This window comes from Oncorhynchus mykiss, chromosome 1 (genome assembly GCF_013265735.2).
Source record: "Oncorhynchus mykiss isolate Arlee chromosome 1, USDA_OmykA_1.1, whole genome shotgun sequence".
Lineage (NCBI taxonomy): Eukaryota > Metazoa > Chordata > Actinopteri > Salmoniformes > Salmonidae > Oncorhynchus > Oncorhynchus mykiss.
The window spans coordinates 20,821,806-20,846,123 of NC_048565.1; the positions used below are offsets into that span (position 1 = coordinate 20,821,806).

Sequence of the window (24,318 nt, forward strand, 5' to 3'; positions counted from 1 at the left end):
AGATGGAGAATTAAGGGCGCCATCTTTCTTGTCTTTATCAGCCCTATTTCATCAGATAGGGAGGGCAGCTTCCTGGGAACTATCACTGGGGACGGGGGGATGGGGACATGAACCCCCACATACTGAAATTGCATTTTTTACCCTCCTCTGTTTTATCATTGCACTGTGACACAATAGATGGCATCGGTGTGCTTTAGGACCATGCGGACACCTCAGAGCGGTCGGGTAGGCTGTTTAGTGGTTTCAAATGGCTAGATTTAGGACCACACAGACACCACAGAGCGTGCTACTAGAGGCAGTGGTTGTTTCTGTGTGTTGTGCTGTTTATCCGAGTTGTAAAAGCAAATCATATCATACTTTATTGGTCACATACACAAATTTTGCAGATGTTATTGCGGGTGTGCCGAAATGCTACAGAATAGAAACATAGCAGAAATTGGCTACTCTTTATTTGACTTATGTAGCTGGCAATGTAACTGCTGTTTGACTTAACATTGAAAAAAAAAATATTCCCAGTGCTGAGATAGTAGTGTAACTGACATGTAACATTAGCTAATGTTTCATCCCCTCTTGACTGAAGTTCTGTCTGAAGTGAATGAACTAGCTAGCTACCACAGCCAGTTCAACTAGCCTCTATCTATCTGCCAGCTAGCAGTATCCAACAGCTGTTGTGTGTATGGAAATGTTTTGAGCTGTTGTTTTGTCCTGTTTCAATAGAAATAAATGAACTTGGAACGTTTTCGCCTGTTGATGTACCATTAGAGCTAGCCAAAAGTTGGCTAACATTAGCTATTATTTTTTATTTTTGACTCAATCACACTAGTAGACCTGAATCAAATGATGAAACCAGCAGCCAAATGATTGAAGCCTGATATTCTGCCAGGTTTTTTTGACAGCGCAATGTGAGTTTTTATTAGAGTCAGTATAGCAATGTAATGTTATTGATCTGTCAGTTTCCCTAGCTAATTCCCTACTTTTCACACTGGCACGGGATAAACGGATTGCCTAAATATGTATCTCCCCTGACGTGGGCATGTTTTCAATACAGACTCCTTTTTTCATACAGTATTCCATATAAGGCATCCAGACCATATGAAAGTTGCACAGTATACCCTTCATCTTGTAATTAATCAAATATAGTGATACATAGCTTGACATTTCTGCCATGCATTATGACATTGTGGGAGGATAACCAACCTTCCAATGAAAGGCAATGCATTTCTTAGCTGCTTTAAATGCTAGGTTACATAGTTTCTTCTGATAACAGTCACCAGTTTCAATATTTCCAAGCAAACACAGACAGGGAGAAGGGCGAATCTGTAGATGGAACTTTGTATCCATTCTCTGATTGGTATAATATACTGCAAAATTCACCTGCGCTCCGTAGACTGGTCTTCCCTGACTGTCTGACCCTGCTGTGACACCTGTCACATCTGATCCTGCTAAGACATGATGAGCATAGTGTTGTTTACTGACTGTGCACCATGACAGTGAAGCCTGTAGAGCTGTTTATCCCTGGCCCTGGGGGTCTGCTCAGTCCTGGCCCTGGGGGTCTGCTCAGTCCTGGACCTGGGGGTCTGCTCAGTCCTGGCCCTGGGGGTCTGCTCAGTACTGGCCCTGGGGGTCTGGTCAGTCCTGGCCCTGGGGGTCTGCTCAGTCCTGGCCCTGGGGGTCTGCTCAGTCCTGGCCCTGGGGGTCTGCTCAGTCCTGGCCCTGGGGGGCTGCTCAGTCCGGGTCCTGGAGGTCTGCTCAGTCCTGGCCCTGGGGGTCTGCTCAGTCCTGGCCCTGGGGGTCTGCTCAGTCCTGGCCCTGGGGGTCTGGTCAGTCCTGGCCCTGGGGGTCTGCTCAGTCCTGGCCCTGGGGGTCTGCTCAGTCCTGGCCCTGGGGGTCTGCTCAGTCCTGGCCTTGGAGGTCTGCTCAGTCCTGGCCCTGGGGGTCTGCCGTACTGTTGGTTGCCACTCTGGCATTGGCCTAACACACCTGAAACCAATAATGAATGTTTCACTAAAATCCGAAAGCTGAGTGGGGTGTGTTTTGGGGTGCCGCTGGGAGGTGGACCAATATGGGCAGAACGGGGCGATCCAGCTATAATGTGTGCAAATAAAAAGAGCTCTACATGTCTATGAGCCCTGTGATATGAATTATAGTGTCCTCTGTAATTCTTGGGACAGTAAAGCATTTTTCTTTATTTGGCTCTAAACTCCAAAAGTTTGGACTTGAAATCAGACCATGACTATGATGTTAAAGTGCAGACTGTCAGCTTTCATTTGAGGGTATTGTCATCCATATCGGGTGAAACGTTTAGTAATTACAGCACTTTTTGCACATAGTCTCACTATATTAGGGGAGCACAAGTATTGGTAAAAATTCACTTCTATGTGTATTAAAGTAGAAAAAAGTTAAGTATTTGGTCCCACATTCATAGCACGCAATGACTACATCAAGCTTATGTCTCCACAAATTGGATGCTTTTGCTGTTTGTTTTGTTTGCGTTTCTGATTAATTTGTGCCCAAAAGAAATGAATGGTGAATAATGTATTGTGTCATTTAGAAATCACTTTTATTGTGAATACCGGTAAGTATCTAATATGTTTCAAAACACTTCTACATTAATGTGGATGCTGCCATGTTTACGGATCATCCTGAATGAATCGTGAATAATGATGAGTAAGAAAGTTACAGAAGCACAAATATCATACCCCAAGGACATGCTAACCTCTCACCATTACAATAACAGGGGAGGTTATTATTTTTGAGGGGTATGATATTTGTGCGTCTATAACTTCCTCACTCATCATTGTTCACGATTCATTCAGGATGATCCATAATCATGGTAGCATCCAGACTCATGTAGAAGTGTATTTTTCTCTCTCTCGCTCTCTCTCGCTCTCTCTCAGTCTCTCTCGGTCTCTCTCGGTCTCTCGCTCTCTCTCAATCTCTCGCTCTCTCTCTCTGGTTACTGATGAGTGTGTCTTGGCAGATGCAGAGCGTTGTGAAGGTCTCACTCTGGGAGCCTGTCAACAGACTACTATTTCTCCTCTAAACCCTCTACCCCTCTGTGCTACACCTTTCTTCCCCCTCCTGTTCTCCCTACTAAAGGTCTTCACAGATCCACCTCTACCCAAATACCCGAGACCCGATCCGGGACCCGGTCCAGTCATGGGTCTCGAGTATGTGTAATTTTAACTGACTTGTCCAGAAAGCCCCGTACAGATGCAAACACAATTGCTGCTGTAGAAAGAGAGAGAGAAATGGTATAATTTATGCTACTGCTCTTGCTTTTCACAAGAGAGGAGCGTGACACATGTAACTTATTGTTGTTGGCCAATTACAAGTCATCAAAGTGGCAATAGGCTACAGTCATAGAGCCTCCATGTGGCAAAAGTTAGGAGTTATTTAATCAACAGAACATGGGATTAAAAGGATAACCAAGAGCCAAACAGGCAGGCTGCTATTTAATATTCTGAATGGAGTTGTTATTTGTAACTGTAGGATGAGAAAGCGCATGTACTGCAGCCTCAGTTCACCTAGCTAGCTAATGTTAGTTTGATGCAGTCAAGATAGGTAGTATGTGATCATATTTGATGATATATAACCTAGCTATGGCAGGTATTAGTCTACTACATATAACACAAGTTGGCTTGGTTGGTCTGTTGCTGTCTCTGGTCTCTCCCTCCCTGCTAGAGCAGCACCTCTTGTGCTTTATCATCTCAGCTTAATAAAGTAGCTTAAAAAATGACTTTTCTGTTGCTTCCATCACTTGGATCAGATTGGACTGGTCTGCATCCGACCAGGTCTATACGGAATGGGTCTTTTGTCCTCGGGTCTGTTTGGAATGGGTCTCTATATTTGGAAGGGAAAAAAAGAAAATATGAGAAGAAAACATTTATATATATGGTTTGGGTGGGAAAGCCCCAGGTCCATTTCAGAATGAGTCCAACATTTTGGATCCGTGAAGACCTCTACTCCCTATACCTCCAGAGTCAGCACTGACAGAGCCCAAGGTGCCAACCTACCCTACCTCACATCTCTACTGTATATATTACGTACAGTACGTCACCCACCCCTAAACCTCAAATAATGTATGGTACACAAACCCTTCCATGCACAATTTCCCCTCCTCCTAACATAGCCTGTCTAATCTGAGCCAGAAGGAGAAGCCTGCAGTGCCATCAACGGAGAGCTCAAAAATACAGCATCAGCACACAACATTACGTACTACACATATCAGCATATCAACGTCTGTAATAGTAGGAGACGTGGAGACATGCATGGCATCTTGAGGGTTAGGATATATGGCTGTGCGGAAGTGCCAGTGAGAATACTGCTCTCGTGGATCAGGTTCATATTCATTAGTGCACACTGTAGAAAACAGAAGATAAAAAAGCAGCTTCTCTTCTTGGACAAGGCCTGGTAGTCCCTCCCTGTTTCAGTAAGTTTCCGTCCATTTGATGCCTAGTACGTACAACCCTCTGCAGCCTCACACGTGTCAGGTTTCCATTCCAAATTTGTCTTAATGACTAAATTGGGGCAATTAATTAGCTTGATTGGTGGTGTTAACCTCAGCCCCTTCCACATGGTTCCTGTCTATACAAACCAGTCGATACATATGGCAGTCAGAAACTAATCTAATACGGCACCCTTTTGATACAGTGCAAGATGTATTCATAATCACATGGATTGACTGAGAAAAGAGTATTGGTTTTCTCAGTCAGCGAGAGAAAGCGAGAGAGAGTGACTAAACAAGGAAGCCATGATGAAATGTAGAGTAACTGTGGAGAGTAACTCGCTTCCTCGTTTCACCTCGGTTCTTCTCCATTTCTCCAGTCCATAGACCAGAAGCATGCAGTTTTTCAGTTTGTCAGTGAGCTCAGATGGAGAGGAAACTTTTCTAATGTCCCAACAGCCCTTCAAAGTCCCAGCCAGCCAGCCTGCCTCAACCTAAGCCCCTCTGTGTGTCTCTGTAGTGGGATGCGGAGGGAGGGAGTGTGGTGCTGGAGCTGGAATCATCCTGATATTATCCTGCTAGTACAGGTCTGATGGATGCAGTCTTGTCAATGGAGCCAACTGTTCCTGCACGACTTGGGCCAAGCCTGACTTTAATGGATGCCTCACACATTCCCAATGAATTCCTAAGAATGTTTCCTTTCCCTATCCCCTGCTACTGCTGTCTCACCGAATGCAATGCAGGCGGCTGTCTGGAGGAAGAAAGGAGGGAGGGAGTGGAAGAGGGAGCGAGAGACAAATTGGAAGAGAAATTAGGTTTGCTAGCCCACAGAGCAGGTAATGTGGCCAGGAGAGCAGCTAAACTGAAAAATTCTACAGTGCTTCAGCAGGGAGCTCACACCAACAGAGAACAAGAAGAATTTAAAAACAATTCATTTAGAAAAGGCAAAAGTTCTAAACAAAAACGTGTTGATTAAACATGACTTGTTTTTTCATCTCTGCTCCAACACACAGTTCCTAAACACTATTACAACAAGCTAAGATCCAAAAGCTTCTAAAGTTTCACTCAATTAGCATTTTCTGTGAATACAACGGATGGAATAAACAAAAGGCAGAATGAAGCCATTTAAAGTGTTCTTTAAAGGGAGTGTTCGAAAGGGAAAACAACAGAACTAAACACAGTGGGGGTCCCATAACAGCTTTAAAGAGCTCATAACATACCTCTTATTTATTTAGAACAGTGCTGTTGCATGCTTTGTATAATTAATGAAGATCCTGCTCACACAGAGTAGACTGTATGGATGCCACTCTATTCTCTAGATACTGTAGAACACTACGTTTGACCAGAGCCCTTCACCCAATTCCTTGCGTATCAGGACGCAGCTTCAACACACATACAGTATCATTATAGATTCATCAAAGCTATGGACACACATGCATGGAGCCATTATGACTCAACCATGGGGACCTCATCATCCAACTGTGGATCATCATCGTGCTGTTTACAGCATGAGGTGTGAAGAAGTCATTGCTCCCCAGCCCCCCGCTATGCCAGACTACGCATTGGAGAGGTGGTTTAGCTGACTCGTCAACCAATGTTAACTGTAAAGATGAACTAAACAAACACACCTGGCGTTAATTCAAAAGTACTTGTGTGACGATTGTGAAGATAACGAGCGGGAATCAGGTTTGAATGAAATGGGTGGGAGGATGGATGGAGGATTGGCATTGCAAGGAGAAGGACACATGATGCCAGTCTTCTTCTCAAGAAACTGTCTCTGAATTAACGCCAACCCTTCAGAAGTTTCGAACACACTGTCTCTAAAATGTGACGAAGTGGACCATCTTTCGTCCATCCATCTCCTCCACAGCGCTTTGGGCAGGATGGCCAGAAACTTCTGGAATACATGGAATACATGGGGCGGCAGGGTAGCCTAGTGGTTAGAGCGTTGGACTAGTAACCGGAAGGTTGCAAGTTCAAATCCCCGAGCTGAACAGGCAGTTAAACCACTGTTCCTAGGCTGTTATTGAAAATAAGAACTTGTTCTTAACTGACTTTCCAAGTTAAATAAAGGTAAAATATCCAACATGGTGCCATACTATTTTGTATACATTTTTAACGTCCTTTAGGTTTGGTGAAGTTTCCGTCTTGGACTCACTGAAAAACATTGACATCCAGTTTCGTCATGCATGGTTGGTGCAAAATAGTTAGCTGCTGCACAAGAGTTCAGCCATTCTCCATCTGAGAAGAGATGCTACCGTGGAGACCATCTTGTCCTGTCTCGACAACTCCTATGGTCATTGCACAACAGTGACTATAGGAGTTGGCAAGACAGCACAAACAGTTCTGTGACCAGGCTAGATAGGGCATCATTATTTAAAACAGCTTCAGCAATTGCAGCGCTGGTCAATCATAGAGCGAGAGCGGCCAATTAAAGACTGTGTAATATATAACACATGACAATGCTTTGATTGCAGCCGGGTGATGTGATGAGCATTTACGATGTTCCTGCTGTGTTGATCAGGAATATGGGATAGCGTAATCAAGCCCTGTGTTTGCAACGGATAAAGTGCCGACACTAATGCCACTTTGAGTGCTGTTTTGTCCTTGATGTCTGGTATTAAGACTGAAGGGAGAGAGAGAGGGGCGAAGGGGGGCCAGGATGATGTTTTCGTTGCTGTAAAGATGCTAACTAAGGGGTGCTTGAGACACGGCTATGGTCGGGAAGCTCATGTTGCATAAACTGGTTGGGACTGATGAGAAAGCCATGATGAGGTACTGAGACTACTGTGCTGGAGTCTGGATAAAACAATCACAGTCTGCATCCTGAAAATGCCCAGTATTCGGAAGTTTTGATGACTCAGGTGCGCAAAGTAAACTGCCTGTTACTCAGGCCCAGAAGCTAGGATATGCATATAATTGGTAGTATTGGATAGAAAACTCTAAAGTTTCTAAAACTGTTGAAATCATGTCTGTGAGTATAACAGAACTGATATGGTGGGCGAAAGCCCGAGGAGAATCCATCCAGAGTTTTTTTATTTTTAGATCACCATTCATTGAAATGGCTGTATATGGGAAAATCAAAGGAATACCTCCCAGATAGTTCCTAGTGCTTCCACTAGATGTCAACAGTCTTTAGAAAGAGTTTCGGGCTTGTTTTTTGAAAAATTTGCTAGAATTTGTAGTTTTTCTAGGTGGCTCCCATTTTGGCTGTAGTATTGTGGCACGCGTGGATGAGGGCGCGCACTTCGTTATTTATCTCAGGTAATGAACATTCTATTCTCTGTCTTAAATTGTATAATTTATTTACATATTAGGGTACCTGCGAATTGATTAGAAACGTTGTTTGACTATTTGGATGGGGTTTATTGGTAACTTTTGGGATTCCTTTGTATGCATTTTGAACGAGGGAAACCAGTGGATTAATGAATCAAGCGAGCCAACTAAACTAACTTTTTCGGGATATAAAGGACTTTATCGAACAAACGACGATTTTTTATGTAGCTGGGACCCTTGGGATTGCAAACAGAGGAATAGTTTCAAAGGTAAGTGATTTATTTTATCGCTATTTCTGACTCGTGACGCCTCTGTTTGTTTGGAAAATGTTTGTAATGCTTTTGTACGCGGGGCGCTGTCCTTGGATAATCGCATGGTATGCTTTCGCCGTAAAGCCTTTTTGAAATCTGACAAAGCGGCTAGATTAACAAGAAGTTAGGCTTTTAAACGATGTGAGACACTTGTATTTTCATGAATGTTTAATATTTCGAATTTTGTCTTTTTAATTTCGCGTCTGCAATTTCCCTGTATGTTGTCGAGGTGGGGCGCTGGCGGCACGCCTAGACCAAAGAGGTTTTAAAGCCAGTGAGGAACAGCAGAGGAACACAGTCCTGCACATTCAGCTTTTTTAACTTTATTCCGGCACTTTTTTCATATCCCCAACCACTGTGGTCTGATGCAATGTTGTCTTAATAAATCACAGGAGAGACTTTATGACCACAGTGCAGATGTATTTCTTCATCCTCTTTGAGAAAAAGCTTTCCTTGGGTGGTGACTTTACTATCATTAGCTGAAGACTTATAGTTTTTATCAAATATTCTCTGTAATTAGTTATTACACGATCAACTGATTAATCACGTAACTAATTAAATAGGAAGTCTGGGCACCAAGGAAAAATATTCAGATTACAAAGTTATCATTTCCTAAAATAACTTTTCAGATATTTTATCTGATCAATTAGTCTTCGAATTAATGAATTATTTACTGTACCTCACGTTAGTCTCATTCCAAACGTTGTAAATTGTTGGTTATCTGCACGAACCCAGTCTTCACCATGAGTCAACCATACATCAATGATCTTAAATAATTTATTTATTACTAACTAAGTAATTCACAGAAATGCATAAACAAACAAGGTAAATGTAATGATTGGCAGGATGTGCCCTTGTTGGCTAAACCGGCATGGCGGCTTGTTAGACAAAAGGGGAAGTGGGGGTCGACTAAGAAGTCACTACAGAGTGATAATTATAACTATAACAATTGAAATGCTAATCCTTTGCACATGAACGCTCACTCATTCGGGAACAATTGCAATCAATATATATATTTACGCTCAGTGTATCGTCTTGATCGCTGGTGAAAGGTTTGTGTCTTTTGTAGAATTGTCCGTCTCTCTCCCTCTCTCTCTAGGTTGTGGTTAGAGGGGATTGTTCGTGGTTAGAGGGGAGTGACATTGATTATAGAATGGATGTTTCGACGGTTGTCGTTCTTCACGTTCAATGATACCGAATTCCTAGCTGACGACTAGTAATTAATATCAAAGACTTGTTCTCATTCTGTCGGTATCGATAGTCTAAGAGTTTAACCACGTGGTATGGTTAAAAGATTCAGCAATGGTCTACAACCTTTGTACTCCCGTGATTGAGAGAAACATGGCCTGCAACCTTTAGCCATCTCGTAATTGAGGTAAGCTCAGTCTGCTGATCGAAAACCGGAGTGGGGTTTTTATTGGGAATGGCAGAAAAGGCTGTCCCAGGATGTCTGACCCTAACTGGGCTCAGGGGCGGTCCTCTGATTTAGTTCAAATCAAAAGGGAATTGTATTTTTCTTCATTAAACAGTCCACAATCATATTACACAATTATACAAACAGTATCATACTCACTCATTCATCTTATACAACAATTAGATGTAAACCTCATATTTGAGGCTATTATATAAACAGCGTTATATGAGCTTATGGTGTGGTGATTCCACACCATCTCCCATGAGCTTTCCCAAGTTGTGACAAACGGACCAGTTTGTAGCTGGATTCTTCACAGATCTTTTATACTTTCTCCGGAACATGACATTTGTTTGCACCTCAAGTTCTGTGAGGTGGAAGGATTTCCTTTGTCCTCTATGAAAGTTGACCCTCTCTCTACTATGTGGTCATGTGGCAGGGTCTTCTCAGGAATTTACGACCTCTGACCAAAACAGCCTAGTTGAAGGAGGCAAGGGGGAGGCAGGGAGAGGGGGATGGGCTTGCTATACCCAAAGAGGCCAATGTCATGGCACATGCAAGCAGCTGAATTCTAATTGAGTGATGGCAAATCCTACAGTATCTTAACCTATCTCTGCTTTTACATCTGACGCATTCAGGTGTTCTGCTCATCTTTTTCATTCCAGCACTTTTTCATTAAAGACCATTGAGGCGAATGCTAGCATACCATTCCAGACTGGTAGACAGACAGTGCTATCCCCAACCCTGACTCCTTCAGAAGCCCAGAGAAGCCAGTCAGCTAATGGCTCTCCTCCATGCTATCCTCTGGTACTCGCTGGAGAGGTGTTTTGGGGAGTTCTGACTGCTTCTGATCAGTCTCTGTCAAAACAACTAAGGCCAAACAAGATGACGCCCAGTTAGAGCTCTGCCAGCCGCCTGCAGCTAAACAAAACAGACTGTGGATGGAGGAGAAATAAGAGGCTGGGGGAAGGAGAGTGGTGGTGGTGGTGATGGGGCTTGGATACATTAAAGGAAAGGGACAAAAGAGGAAAAAAATAAGGGGCCATTTTGACACCATTAAGCCTCGACGTAGCAGACTGGGGATTCCATATCAGATCCTTACTCTCTCTTGTTTTGTATTTTCCTGAGAGGATTGGACATTACTTCAGCTGGACAACCAATTTGAGCGACTACAGTGCAGGGCTGCTGCCTACACGCTCCTACTACTGGCCTGGTACTTTAGCTCTAGTGGCTCTAGTGACAGCAGCCAGTGATCAACGACCCAGCTAATAGTGGTGTCGAGCAAAGAGGCATCCTTCACTGGGAGGGCTCTCAAATCAATCTGAACAGAGAGTGGGTCGTCGGTGCAGCCCCCACACTCAGACACATAGCGCGTGTGTGTGTGTGTGTGTGTGTGTGTGTGTGTGTGTGTGTGTGTGTGTGTGTGTGTGTGTGTGTGTGCGTTCGTGCGTGCGTGCATGATGTGTGACCAGCTGCCAGACAAACCCTGCTGGACCCAGGCATTGACTGCTGCTGACTAGAGGTGATTCCAGCCAGACAAACAGACATAAAAGCCTGTTAATTACAGCTGAGTGGACAGGGGCCATGCTGCCACACAGTCGGCTGCCAGGGGAGAGACGTGCTACCTGGGACACACACACACTGGATCAGAGGGTAGGGGGGCAGAGAGGGGTGCAGGGATACCCCTCTGGGAGGAATGCCCAGCGGTGGGAAGAGTGGGGTTATGGAGGGTTTGGGTTGGCATGGGGCAACACTTATGCTGATGCTGACAGATGTTGTATTTTTGTGACATACACACATAAGTAAGCATGCACATACAGATACACACACCCATACGGGGACATGCACACACACACACACACTTTAGACCATATATTCTCTTCTAAATAACAGATTATCCTTGCAAATCAGTGCAAACAGAACCCAGCCCCATCTCTGGACTGCTTCTCTCTCTGTCTTTTCTGCATTTCCCCTCCTCTGTTATTCTGCAGGATGATAGTTATTTACAAAAGGGAATTGGTTACAACCACACCAGTCTAAATTTGTCAAACAAAACTGAAAAGCAATTCAAATCACTGAGGAGAAGTTGACTGCAAAGATTCTGTGTGGCACATCTAAACGCTGATTGTTTAACAAATGCATCACTCTGAGACAACACATAGAAACAAGGTTTTTCCTCAGTTTATCTCTCTCTCTCTGTGTGTGTGTGTGTGTGTGTGTGTGTGTGTGTGTGTGTGTGTGTGTGTGTGTGTGTGTGTGTGTGTGTGTGTGTGTGTGTGTGTGTGTGTGTGTGTGTGTGTGTGTGTGTGTGTGTGTCTGTGTGTGTGTCTGTGTGTGTGTCTGTGTGTGTGTGTGTGTGTGTGTGTGTGTGTGTGTGTGTGTGTGTGTGTGTGTGTGTGTGTGTGTGTCTGTGTGTGTGTGTGTGTCTGTGTGTGTGTCTGTGTGTGTGTCTGTGTGTGTGTCTGTGTGTGTGTCTGTGTGTGTGTGTGTGTCTGTGTGTGTGTCTGTGTGTGTGTCTGTGTGTGTGTCTGTGTGTGTGTCTGTGTGTGTGTCTGTGTGTGTGTCTGTGTGTGTGTGTGTGTGTGTCTGTGTGTGTGTGTGTGTGTGTGTGTGTGTCTGTGTGTGTGTGTGTGTGTGTGTGTGTGTGTGTGTGTGTGTGTGTGTGTGTGTGTGTGTGTGTGTGTGTGTGTGTTCTCTCAATGTTCTTCTCGGTTACTGACTTGCAGATGTTTCTTTCCTAAAATGGTAACACAGCAAACAAATGGGTTTTGATATGTGCCTGTTTGTACTCCCTTGCTAAGATACAGTAATGGGAAAGGAAATTACATTTTCAAAGTGCAATTTTCCCGTCACTAACATGACAACTATTGAAAAATGGATGTCCCTATACCCTCCATTTAAGGAACAAGATTCACTTCTACACACAACCCTGACTGGAAAAAACTCTCTCTCTCTTTCTCTATTCTTCTCTCTCTCCTTTCTGCACTCACTTTCATCAATGAGTAAATTGAACAGAGAATCTCACATATCTAAAGGAGTAGAATGGGTCTTCCATGTAAAACCACTCTAGTGGGGCAATGGCAATCTCCTTACTGAATGCAGATCTACTGCAAAGTCTACAGGTTGGACATTTGACCTGCTATAAACTCTATAAACTCCTATGAATTGAAACTTTAATCAAACGGCTGGAGTTTTCAATGGAGATTTGCCCTCCAGGGTATAGAGTGTGGATGAAGGACCAAAGTAGGAATGTGAGGCCCCTCCTAACGAAGATCAGCTTCAGATCCAAACGTTGTCAATAAAGAGGTGAATTGGGAGCTTTAACAGTGTGCAGGCCATCTTGTTCTATACTACTCTTCTCCACACCAGAGAACAGCCATTAATCACCTGAAACAGTGTGTGTGTTTTTATGTACAGTATGTATGTGTGTGTGTGTGTGTGTGTGTGTATGTATGTGTGTGTGTGTGTGTGTGTGTGTGTGTGTGTGTGTGTGTGTGTGTGTGTGTGTGTGTGTGTGTGTGTGTGTGTGTGTGTGTGTGTGTGTGTGTGTGTGTACATGTGCACCATCTACAGGGGAAGTGTGCTTTAACCTCAGCCCTCTTCTAAGCTGCCGTAGCTCATTCTGCCCAGCTCAGCCGATTCCAGTATACCCTCAGTACAGGAGAGGCTTTGTTGATATCAGACAGGTAGCTTCTGCTACAGAGCCCGCAAATTCTCCAATCACTGCAAGGTTGACTCCCAACACAAACACTAACTAAATCCACCTAGATACAGTTCAGAAAGGTGACTCAGGACACTAACTAACAGAATAGTACAATAAATAGGATCAGCCTGATCTCAGTGTGAATCTTGATCGTGAGAATATCAGTCTGTAGAAATGAGAAAATAATAATGAAATATATTGCATTAGAACTAAAAAAAATCAAGAAACATGAGCTTCTGAGCTTTTGCCTTCAGGAAGGCAGACGGAGAAAGAGGATTAAAAAATGGGTTTCGTTCTGGAAAATATGAAAACTTAATTACATTTTCTATGAGGAACAAAACACCTCTACTGCTTTTTTGAAGCCACCACATTAAAGAGAAATGATTCACTAAGGCAAGCCGCATAAAGCTTTCTGTATCTTTTTAACATGTTAATGAGCATCTCTGAATTACACAAGGGGGAGAAACTAATAACTAATATCAATAGCAGCACAAGCCGATAGCGAGCAGGCAGATTGCATTCACAAAGCCGCCAAATAGAAATTGAGAGGCGCCACAACTGGGGTCCGAGAGGGATTTGAATTAAATTAATTACATTACTTCCATTCTTCCATAAATCCAACGCGATTTGTCTTGGTCTCCCCCCAGACTCAGACAAGGCAGATTGATATATGATTAGAGTTGGGCTTCTTCTAATAGGTTTCCGACAGACTCTGGGCTTCAGAAATACCTGCACTCAAAAAGAATGTGACAGGCGGAGTACCCCAGGAATTATTATCTGTAATGTGGGCTTGAAGAGCTTACAGTATGTTACTCCTTTTACGTCTCTCTGCTATGGCAACCGTTTTCCTTCTCTAAGATCTTCCAAAATATCATATAGACGACCTGGTTTTTCCCCATATATCAAAACACAACCCCAGTCAACCCACTCACAAAACATACAGCTTCTCTGGGAACTAAGTGTTCTGAAGACATGAAGGAATGCCTCACCCATCTGTACCCTTGACAAGTGTTCTCTGTGTAAAGGCTTATGGGTGTCTGTTGGATGGCAGGACATACCAGGGCTGGGAGCCCAGAACTCTGTCATGGTGCCATCCACTACCACGTCACACTCTTCAGTCAATAAGAAGCAGATGAGAGGGGGAGGGAGGGGAAGAAAGAGTTTGGAGTGGCTCCATTCAGTGTTCAAACCCTGAAGTATCTCTCTCTTTTTCTCTCTTTCTCTCTCTCTCCTTTCCTGTGTAGCGTCTCTTGTCTCTATTTAGCAGTAACAGATTCTGCTGTGCTTGAGGAAGCATCGGAGACAATGAGAGCTTTGGTCCTGTAGCAGTCACAGTGCTGAAAACACTGCAGCCTCCTACACTCCAGATCCCCTTGGGAGGTTGCTTTCTCTCTCTATGTGAGGATTAACTGTTCTAGATAAGAAACCACTAGCAAATTGGTGAAACAAACAGCTAGTATTCTTCCCCTATGGGTTTCAGTCAGAATCACTATCCAATTCCAACCTGAGCAGCACACAGACCATTTAATTCGCCACCTGAGCCATATCACTAAACATGGATGCATCCAACCAAAATGGTCACGAAGTAAGAGAGGGGAGAAAGATATTCAATCCCCAATCTTTGAAGAAGCCCATTTGTGCTCCACATTAAAAGAGAAAAACAGTTACTAGATGTCATGATTTATTGATGGTGTTTAATAGGCAAAATGCCCACATTGAATTATGCATTCGGGGTCTGTTACTCCAATGAATATTCACAAGCTGTGTCTGCTTAGAGTTATCTGGTAACCCCTCGCTGCCTTGTTGGCTGCTCGCCCTTGTCTGTATGTGGTTAACCAATGGCACATCTGTGCCTGCAGCCTGACACTGTGGTTAGCCAATGGCACATCTGTGCCTGCAGCCTGACACTGTGGTTAGCAAATGGCACATCTGTGCCTGCAGCCTGACACTGTGGTTAGCCAATGGCACATCTGTGCCTGCAGCCTGACACTGTGGTTAGCCAAAGTGGTTAATGCCAGAGCATTGCTAACGCCAAATGAAAGCCAACAGCCTGCTACAGCTCAGGTACACCTCAACTCTGCTCTGCCAGGCCAGAGGCTTGAGAACAGCCTGAGATTCTCCTGACAGGCCCCACGTTCATTAAGGTGATGAAACGTCTCTGGGATTCTGGCAATAGGAGGGAGAGACTGGCAAAAAGCCAGAGCAGCAAATCAAATCAAATTTTATTGGTCACATACACATGGTTAGGAGATGTTATTGCGAGTGTAGCGAAATGCTTATGCTTCTAGATCCTACAGTGCAGCAGTATCTAACAGGTAATATCTAACAAATTCCACAACAAAACATAATACACACAATCTAGTAAAAGAATGGGATGAGAATATATAAATATAAAATATATAGATGAGCAGTGACAGAGCAGCTAAGATGTAATAGATAGTAAAGAAAAGATAGTGAAGGATATAGTATACAGTATATACATATGAGATGAGTAATGCGAGATGTGTAAATATTCTTAAAGTGGCATTATGTGAAAGGCTATGTGCCCCCAGCACACACACACATGAGTATGCAGACACACACGTACACAAACATGCACAGTGATCACACACACAAACAAACACACTCACAGAATTAATGTTACATGGAGGCTGCTGTGAGCATTTGCACTGATTAATTGGATCAGGGCTGTCTAAGTCTCTAAATTAGTCTTTGTGCCTGTCGGCATAACGCCCTATCCCACCACAACCAATAATAAGCACCATTTTGTACTGCATGTATGAATGGGGTATTGCTTTCAGCAGGAATTCTGACCGGCACCATTGACCATCTGAACCCTCTGCAGCCATTTGGATACCCTGCAGTTTGTCATGTTCCTAAGAAAAAGTTTGGGAGTGATTTTGTTAATTCAACAGCCAGAGGCTGCTTCATTAAGTCAATATTAATTTACTACATGAGTGAAACCTAAAAAAAACGCTATTTCATTGGCAAGGATGCTACTCAAGTGCAAAATTGAATTCTCTGCGTTCACGTCGCTCGCTACAAGTGTCGGTGCTAAGCTGTGAGCAGCCGAGCAGGGCGGCACATTATTGAAAGACGGAGCGAATCAACCCATGCAAAAGCAGATAATACTGTGAATTCTCCCCAATCTGTTTTTCAGCCCCTTGTGATGACAGTATTTCTCAGCAGCTTTTGGCACTCGTTGGCATCTTTGGAAAACAGCCACCGTGGAGCAGTGTGCCGCTAACTCTCTGTTATGCATTGGTGAAAAGAAGAAAAATGGAGCAGCAACCGAATTAGCAGTGCCACAGAACACCTTTATTGAGGTTAGTTTAGTGGTGTCAGCAAGCTAGCCTTTCAACCTGGAGAGAGAGAGAGAGAGAGAGGGGGATAGAGAGAGAGAGAGGGATAACTGATATGAGTGATTCTCAAACCTTCCATAACAAAGCCCTCACCCTACAGAGAGATGAACTTGGAGAAGTGTCCCCTCTGCCAGCTGGTACAGGGACTCTGCTCACGAACCCAAACAGACCTACAGAGCCCCAGAACAGCAACACAATTAGACCCAATCAAATCATGAGGAAACAAAAACAAAAAATATTTGACACATTGGAAACAAAAAACAAAAAACAGAGCATGGAATGTTATTTGGCCCTAAACAGCGAATACAAAGTAGCAGAATACCTGGCCACCGTGACTGATCCAAAATGAAGGAAAGCTTTGACTATGTACAGACTCAGTGAGCATGGCCTTGCTATCGAGAGAGACCGCCATCGGCATAACTGGCTCTCTAGAGAAGAAAGGCTATGTGCTCACTGCCCACAAAAGGTGGAATCCGAGCTACACTTCCTAACCTCCTGCCAACTGTATGACCATATCAGAGACACATATTTACCTCAGATTACACAGACCAATAAATTATTTGAAAACAAATCCAATCCTAATAAACTCTCATATCTATTAGGTGAAATACCACAGTGTGGAACCCCAGCAGCAAGATGTGTGACCTGTTGCCACAAGAAAAGGGCAACAAGTGGAGTACAAACACACAAACACCGCTGTAAATACAACCTACATATGTTGATTTATTTTCCCTTTCATACGTCAACTATTGCACATTGTTACAACATTCCCAGTAATATAACATTTGAAATGACAATATTCTTTAGAAACTGTTGTGAGTGTAATGCTTACTGTAATGTTTACTGTTTTAATGTTGAAATTTGTATTGTTTATTTCCCTTTTACTTCTTGTCTATTTCACTTGCTTTGTTTCCTATGACAATAAAGCCATTTGAACTGAAACTGAATTTAGAGAGAAAGAGAGTGAGAGAGAGACAGAGAGACAATGGAAGATACGATTTAAAAGACAGAGAGATGGAGAGTGAGAGAGAAAGACAGAAAAAAAGAGAGAGACAGAGAGAGGAAAGAGAGAGAGACAGTGACAAGAGAGATAGATAGATCGGTGCCTGTCTCACTAACAGGATTAGAGCTCATCATCTTTTTTTTAGGGATCGTTCCAGTTTCCACAGGTGCCACCCAGGAAACACAGGGAACTGATGGCCCCCAACACGGGTCAGTGACAGGGCGGAACGATTTTCCATGCGCACATGTACACATATGACTGCTCAACCAAGTGAAGGGAAAAAAGAATAGCACAGCAGTTGAGGTGTTTTGATGTCCCCAATGTCACTACGTGACAAGGCCCCTCTCCCTACAGTCTATCAACCAGCATATCCCTCCTGCCTCTGGCGCTTTCTCTTTCTGACACGCTTTGAAAATATAACACTGAAAATACATATGTAGCCTATGCTGTTCAGCTGCATCATATCTTTGTCAGACGCAAAGGCATGTTGGAGTCTGACGCAACAACCTCCACCAGCACTCGGGCACGCACTTTTATCAGTTTGAGCAGGAGACAGGAGTTGTTTGTTTTCAGGCAGCAAAAAGTATACAAACACACAGCCAGCCAACACACAGCCATGTTTGACAGAGTGCCATCAAAGATAACGTCTCGGGTTCCATTTCGGCTAGCTAGTTGTCATTGCTTCAGGATTTACAGACAGGGCTCCCTGGTAGTCGACTTCACACAGCCTGTTGTCATAGACTAGACGTAGCATAGCAAATGTGAATTCGGGACACCCAAATTAGTATGGTATGTTACATTTGGTATGGTTACATAGGACAGAAGGTCACTTAAAGATACAATATGTAACTTTTTGGGGCGACTGGACCAAATTCATATAGAAATGTGCGTTATAGATGTCATTTTCATTGAAAGCAAGTCCAAGACGCGGTATATCTGTTCTATGTGCGCTATTTCTATGCTTCCCATTTTCGCTTTCGCTTTTGCATCTTTTACTTTCGGTTTTGTACACCAGCTACAAAAAGCTGAATATACAATATTTTGGGTTGTGGAAAATACATTTCACAGCTGTTAAGGTGGTACAATGATTCTTTACACTATACTTGCTTGTTTTGTCACAAAAACTGAAATTAGGCAAACTATTAGAATTTTTGCAACCAGAAAATGGTCAGAGTGAATTCTGCATAGTGCATCTTTAAGGCCAAAACGAGAGGAGGGTGGTTGGTCAGGGTGGATGGGTAGGAGTATAACTCAAACTTCTAGCAACCAAAAGGTTGTGTGTTCGATTCCCATTATGGACAACTTTAGCATTTTAGCAACTTTGCAACTACTTAGAATGTAACATAACCCTTCCCCTAACCATAATCTTAACTCTTTAACCTAACTCCTAATCCCCAATCCTAACTACTAGCCTAGCTAACTTTAGCCACGCAGCTAATGTTAGCAGTAGCCACCTAGCTAATGTAAATCTCATAAAATTGGAATTCGTAACATATCATACATACTGCAAATTCCTAACATATTATACAAATTACAAGTTGTAACATATCATACGAATTGTAATTCATAGCATATCATACAAATGGATGATGGACATCCACAAATGAATACATACCATACAAAACGTACCATATCATACTAAATGGATGATTGACATCCACAAATGAATACATACCATACAAAACGTACCATATCATACTAAATGGATGATTGACATCCACAAATGAATACATACCATACAAAACGTACCATATCATACTAAATGGATGATTGACATCCACAAATGAATACATACCATACAAAACGTACCATATCATACTAAATGGATGATGGACATCCACAAATGAATACATACCATACAAAACGTACCATATCATACTAAATGGATGATTGACATCCACAAATGAATACATACCATACAAAACGTACCATATCATACTAAATGGATGATTGACATCCACAAATGAATACATACCATACAAAACGTACCATATCATACTAAATGGATGATGGACATCCACAAATGAATACATACCATACAAAACGTACCATATCATACTAAATGGATGATGGACATCCACAAATGAATACATACCATACAAAACGTACCATATCATACTAAATGGATGATTGACATCCACAAATGAATACATACCATACAAAACGTACCATATCATACTAAATGGATGATTGACATCCACAAATGAATACATACCATACAAAACGTACCATATCATACTAAATGGATGATTGACATCCACAAATGAATACATACCATACAAAACGTACCATATCATACTAAATGGATGATTGACATCCACAAATGAATACATACCATACAAAACGTACCATATCATACTAAATGGATGATTGACATCCACAAATGAATACATACCATACAAAACGTACCATATCATACTAAATGGAAGGTCTCGGTTTTATGAAAGACTAGAATCTCTACTCAGAATTTCTACTCTACTCAAGCTTGCTCAGATTCTCATCCGGTTGGTTTCGTCAAGGTCGATGTTCTTTTAATTGACTCGTCAACAATTAAGTGGCTTTATAAGAGAGCCGATAAGCTATTAAAACATCCCCTTAAATTGCTCTAAATGTGTCACACTTAAACACATTAACACATTTTCTGTCGCACCGTGGTGATGGCGGTGACTTTGCAGACCACAACTTCACGCAAAGCAGAGATTATTCACACATGACAGTTAAATGATAAAGGGACAGACAAGTATCAGTCTTCAAATATCATTCAGTCAAGCATGAACTTTTCCTCTTAGCTAAGAGTGGCTAATTGTGGTATCAACAATGATTCTACATATGTTATAACATGATTGGAAAGGGTTAAATCATGTAAAAGCATGGCTAAAACTTTTTATAATAAAATTACATTTGAAATTAAAACCATGATGACAATTTAGTAATTCAAATGACATAGCCTAGCTCTAAGGCAGCAAATACAAGTGTGGGGGGACCATGAGTGTGGTGATAGGCCAATGTTCACATGGAAAACTAAATACTGAAGCATTTTCAAGACATGCATAGCCTAACATTTAAATACAGCGGTAGAAAATGCGTGTCCATATAGCTCGTTTTGTCTTGTGCAGATATCCTATCCTAATCCTTATTGAGCTACTTACTGTAGACTATTCTACATGATAACGACGAACCAAGATAGCGGTTTCTCCAGCTTCCTATTAAGCGACTCCAAAAAGACTAATCGTAATGTAACATACTAGAATAGGCTATTTAACAGTAATACACATTGTTCTCACCTTTTAGGAGGTGGGCTGCTCTGGTGTCTCTGTCAAGTCCTCAGGAATGTAGAGCGATACCGCCTGAGGAACGTTGGTCTGATCCGTTGCAGGTGTTCGGTTATTTGCGAGCCACAGTCAGAGGTGAACCATCAAGCCGCACCAAAACTGTATAAAGTGCAGGAAAAAAACGAACGAATCGGGTTTAGGAGAGGTCCAAAAGACAAAAACAGGATATCTCTCAGTGTATAGCCTAGTTGGTGTCCATCCTATCACGCAGAGAGAAGAGAGGCAGACAATAAGTGATCCGAGTGAGAACGATGCTCACTTCCCCAGAAGCCAAGCGCTACTGAACAAAAGAGCGCAGATGCGCGCTGCAGAGTCCGGCTATTCAAATCAGCGACGAAAAAGGGGGAGATGGGGGGGCGTGGGCGTTGAGGGGTGTTAGTCCTTTGGATGGGAGCGGGACCGAAGGAGGGAGGGAGAGAGATGTAATTTGGCACATCTGCCCTATTACTGTATAATCCCGTTTGGCTATTTTGAGTGCCACGATTAAATAGCCTGGGGGATAATGTTACCTTGTGATGCAAATTCACCTTGACTTTGCGGAGTAAGGAAGTTAGACGTATAATTCATTAATGCTGAAACCTGAGATTCATAATTAGCCCTGCTCTTGTTTCTGAAGTAAAATATATTATTTTTGGCTTAAAATATGTTTGATATCACACTTTACTGATAGGATTGTCGCTCTTCTAAACACTTAATTAACACCTATCTACTAAAATTATCAACTACTCAGGCAGGCATATAATACACTTCACTGTCAATATATTAAAACGTTAGTAAAGGTATGAATCACCAACCAAAACATTCAACTAATTGCAATTAATGCTAAAGTCATGAGTTATTAGCTCTTATAGATTATATGAGCTCATATAATTGTCTAGCCTTCTTGAAGTCTACAGAAATCATTAAGAACTGCCTCCCAACCCACCACTTTACCACGCGGAGAATAATGATCCCCCACGAGACGCCATGGTGCCGCAAGGGGGAGATTACTCGCACTACTAATTCACAGCCCACCAGATACACTTTCAGTATTGCTTGTTCTTTTAAGCAGGGGGGAAAAAAAATCTGCAGAGGGCTTTTTGAAACGTAGAAATAGGGATTTTAGAAAATCTCCTTGTAATACATTGAACTGTGAACCTATTCTAAGCAATATGCTGGTGTTGAGTTTCAGACTTTCCAACCTGGCGAACTGTGGGCCTATTGAGACGGCTCTACACCGACCAGTGCTATTTTCAGTGCACATAGCACCTGCGCTGTCCATGGTGCCGAAGTGTTACCAAGCGCCACACGTTGTTGTTCAGGGCTTTCCTTCCAGCACCAAGCGCGTTACTAGGTTTTCCCAACGCACACAGCTACAACAGCTGCTACATGGTCTGTTTAAAAGTTAAGCTGCAATATGTAATTTTTGCGCGACCCAACATAATTAACTTAGAAATGTGAGTTATAGATCTGTCATTCTAATTGAAAACAAGTATAAGAAGCGATAGAGCTGTTCTATGGTATATATGTTCTATGTCACTATTTCTATGCTTCCTTTTCCTTTTGTTGTTTTTGCTTCTTTTAATTTCGGTTTTGTACACCAGCTTCAAACAGCTGAAAATACAATCTTTTTGATTATGGAAACGATATTTCACAGCGGTTTAGAGAGTTTATATACTTCCTTTTTTTTTTCACCTAAACTGAAATTAGGCAAACTATTAATAAACTTGCAACCAGGAAATGGCTTTTGAATTTCGTCTTTTTATATTTACTGCACTTATCTTTCACTTAAAACATTGCTTTTTGTGTCCAATAGACTATGACATTGTATTCAAAGCAAACAATTACTAACCAATTTCCAGTGGCATTTACAGGAAAACAAAGGGGCCTTCACCATTGACATTTCATTGCTGATCGGTCATTCTTGAATTGCGGGGACATTTACGTCCCTTGCCTTTGCAACCATGAAACACACTTTAAATGACTAATATTTACAAGTCATACATGTTTTGGTTTATAGTGAACTGTTTATCAATGATAGAACATAATGCAAGTTATTTACTGCAAAACGTTATGTTTATCCATTGTTTCAAACAGCTGGATTCAATCCAGCTGGATCCGGCCCTTGAGGGGAATTCAACCCGGCCCATAGGTGGTTTGAGTAAAAAAGATGTTAAAAAATTAAAAAACGAACTCAATATACTTAAAAATGACTAACAACAAATCGAAAGTGTGTAGAAATGACAATGGATCTACATTCAGTTGCTTGACTGTCCAGCTCATTAATAATTTCATTTTATCTAATCTTTTATTTTTTTGCAGACGTAATGTTGCAAAGCTATCAGTAATTTACCACAATTTACCGGAATCTTCAGTAATTTGGGGAATTAACATATAAACTCAGCAAAAAAAGAAAAGTCCTCTCACTGTCAACTGTGTTTATTTTCAGCAAACTTAACATGTGTAAATATTTGTATGAACATAACAAGATTCAACAACTGAGACATAAACTGAACAAGTTCCACGGACATGTGACTAACAGAAATTGAATAATTTGTCCCTGAACAAAGGGGGGGTCAAAATCAAAAGTAACAGTCAGTATCTGGTGTGGCCATCAGCTGCATTAAGTACTGCAGTGCATCTCATCCTCATGGACTGTACCAGATTTGCCAGTTCTTGCTGTGAGATATTACCTCATTCTTCCACCAAGGCACCTGCAAGTTCCCAGAAATTTCTGGGGGGAATGGTCCTAGCCCTCAACCTCCAATCCAACAGGGTCCAGACGTGCTTAATGGGATTGAGATCCGGGCTCTTCGCTGGCCATGGCAGAACACTGACATTCCTGTCTTGCAGGATATCACGCACAGAACGAGTAGTGTGGCTGGTGGCATTGTGATGCTGGAGGGTCATGTCAGGATGAGTCTGCAGGAAGGGTACCACATGAAGGAGGAGGATGTCTTCACTGTAACGCACAGCCTTGAGATTGCCTGCAATGACAACAAGCTCAGTCCGATGATGCTGTGACACACCGCACCAGACCATGACGGACCCTCCACCTCCAAATTGATCCCGCTCCAGAGTACAGGCCTCAGTGTAACGCTCATCCCTTCGACGATAAAGGCAAATCCGACCTTCACCCCTTGTGAGACAAAACGGCAACTAGTCAGTGAACAGCAGTCTTAGGCATAATTAGCAAATAAATCAATTAAAAATCCTACAATGTGATTTTCTGGATTTTTTTCTTCTCATTTTGTCTGTCATAGTTGAAGTGTACCTATGATGAAAATTACAGGTCTCTCTCATCTTTTTAAGTGGGAGAACTTGCACAATTGGTGGCTGACTAAATAGTTTTTTGCCCCACTGTACATGCCAATTGGGGTGGAGGCAGAGTAAAGACTGTTGAGGGGGTTGGGGGGGGGGGATTACCATAGGGGGAGCTGCATGACCATTGAGCGGGTGTGCTGACCAAGTGATATAAATACAAAAATTATAAT

At 42.4% G+C, this 24,318-nt stretch overlaps 1 protein-coding gene across 1 annotated transcript in view; it reads right to left on the reverse strand.

Moving 5' to 3' along the window:
- LOC110532063 (neurocan core protein-like) overlaps window positions 1-21,106 on the reverse strand; it is a 256,326-nt gene extending 235,220 nt beyond the window's left edge. Inside the window, exon 1 of the mRNA XM_036967166.1 lies at window positions 20,798-21,106. The gene's annotated coding sequence lies outside the window, so the exon portion shown is untranslated. The remainder of the gene's footprint in view (window positions 1-20,797) is intronic.
- Window positions 21,107-24,318: the final 3,212 nt, after the last annotated feature.